This window comes from Prunus avium, unplaced genomic scaffold (assembly GCF_965620075.1).
Source record: "Prunus avium unplaced genomic scaffold, drPruAviu1.hap1.1 HAP1_SCAFFOLD_173, whole genome shotgun sequence".
NCBI classification, from domain to species: domain Eukaryota; kingdom Viridiplantae; phylum Streptophyta; class Magnoliopsida; order Rosales; family Rosaceae; genus Prunus; species Prunus avium.
The window spans coordinates 40,001-42,500 of NW_028276954.1; positions in this window are offsets into that span (position 1 = coordinate 40,001).

Consider the following 2,500-nt stretch of genomic DNA (forward strand, 5'->3'; position numbering starts at 1 on the left):
CACCAAGCCATTCAAGCCATGCGTTGCCTTACCTTGGAATTGCTCATCATCCAATGCATTCCGAGAAAGTGAGTGTAGGCGAGGCTAAGGATGGCTTGCCTTGCCTTGCCTTGCATTGGCATGCCATGCCCAAGTTGTGGCCTACACCAAGCCATTCAAGCCATGCGTTGCCTTACCTTGGAATTGCTCATCATCCAATGCATTCCGAGAAAGTGAGTGTAGGCGAGGCTAAGGATGGCTTGCCTCGCCTTGCCTTGGCATGCCGTGCCCATGATGTGGCCTTGACCAAGCCATTCAAGCCATGCGTTGCCTTCGCCTTGGCATGCCGTGGCCTTACCTCGCCATGCGATGCATTCCGACAAAGTGACGCGAAGCGGAAGCCTATCATGGCGTAAAAATGTCGACAAAATTTTTCGACATTTGAATAATGGGGTTTGACAAGGTTTGAAAAATTCAATACAAATGGTAGGCTTGAATGTCGACAAAGTGACGCGAAGCGGAAGCCTACCACGGCGTAAAAATGTCGACAGATTTTTTCGGACCTTGTCCTGCCATGGGCTGCGCGCAGCATGCCGGCAGCCTGTGCGCAGCGTGCGCACAGCATGTCGGCAGCGTGCGCACAGCATGCCGGCAGCGTGCGCGCACCATGCCGGCAGCCTGTCGACAGAATTTTTCGAAACTTGTCCTGCCATGCGCGCGCGCAGCTTGCTTGCAGCGTGCTGATTCTGTCGACAGTGAGGCTAGCGAAAGTTGTCCTGCCATGGCGTGCGCGCAGCCTGTGCGCGCAGCTTGCGCATCTGTCGACAGTGAGGCTAGCGAAACTTGTCCTGCCATGGCATGCGCGGCGCCTGCGCGCAGCCTGCGCGCAGCATGCGCACAACATGCGCGCAGGCTGTGCGCAGCGTGCGCGGAGCTTGCGTGCAGCTTGCGCATCTGTCGACAGTGAGGCTAGCGAAACTTGTCCTGCCATGGCATGCGCGCAGCGTGCGCGCAGTCTGTGCGCAGCATGCGCGCAGCCTGTGCGCAGCGTGCGCGCAGCTTGCGCATCTGTCGACAGTGAGGCTAGCGAAACTTGTCCTGCCATGGCATGCGCGCAGGCTGCGCGCAGCATGCGCGCAGCCTGCGCGCAGCATGTGCGCAGCATGCCGGCAGCATGGTTCCAGGTTTTTTCAAATGTCGACAGAATTTTTCAAATCTTGTCAAACCCCGTTTTTATTGAAATTTCCTCGCACAATAAGCTCCCCATAAGTAGTCTATGATTTTTAGGACCTTCTCCAACTTACAAAACTAAAAAATTCCTCCCGGATTTGTTTTAATGATTTTTTCAATTTTACGACTTCTAAAAATAATAAAAAATACTTCCCGACTTCAAAAATTTATGAAACTTTTTCCCATCATAGATTGCATGTTTCTTAGTATCCCTGCAAAAAATCACGTCCAAATACCTTGTATTGAATTATTTAGAGCCCATTATGACTCCTCGCGCATAGGTGATGTCTCTTCCTGTCAAAGGGCTAAATGCATAAAATGCTATATAGGGGGGTGTGTGTTGCCTGCATATGCATGGCAGCCCATGCCTTCCTAGCTGCAGCCCCCTTCCCCCACGCCACACCCATGTCATGTTGCCTCGATATGTTGCCTCGGTATTATGGGTTTGGTGTCGGGGTCGGGGGGCTGCCACCCATGGCGGTGGTGGCCGGAATCCGGCCGCCGCCACCATGCCGCCGCCATGGGTGAGGGAGGAAAAAAAAGGCGTGGAAAGTTGCGAAATGGGGTTGTCTAGGCTTTTTTTTGGCATGGGAGAGCATGGAGTGCTAGGAACTCCTTCTCAAATGCACGGGCATGTCGACCACAACCTCATTTCGCAACAACAACCACCCGTGTGGGGTGGCGGTGGGTGGATAGTCGCGGATTGGGGCTTGCCAAGCCAATGTTTTCAAAAAATTTCATCAAAATTAAAAACAAATGTTTTGTTGCCTTCGGATTTGTGGGCGAGCGGCGAGTCGGAGTGGAGCCGGTAAAGTTTAACCTCGGTGTGCACGGTTGTTTTTAGAAACTCAATCCAATGCCGGGGACGTTGAAAGTGACGCTCTTATGAGTTGCAAACCCGCAAGATTTAAAGAACCTTTTCAAAACAATTTCAAACCAACAAGATTTAAAAACAGAAATTTTCATCAAAATGAAAAACAAATGTTTTGTTGCCTTCGGACTAGTGGGCGAGCGGCGAGTCGGAGTGGAGCCGGTAAAGTTTAACCTCGGTGTGCACGGTTGTTTTTAGAAACTCAATCCAATGCCGGGGACGTTGAAAGTGACGCTCTTATGAGTTGCAAACCCACTAGATTTAAAGAACCTTTTCAAAACAATTTCAAACCAACAAAATTAAAAACAAATGTTTCGTTGCAAACAAATTGTGGGCGAGCGGCGAGTCGGAGTGGAGCCGGTAAAGTTTAACCTCGGTGTGCACGGTTGTTTTTAGAAACTCAATCCAATACCGGGGACG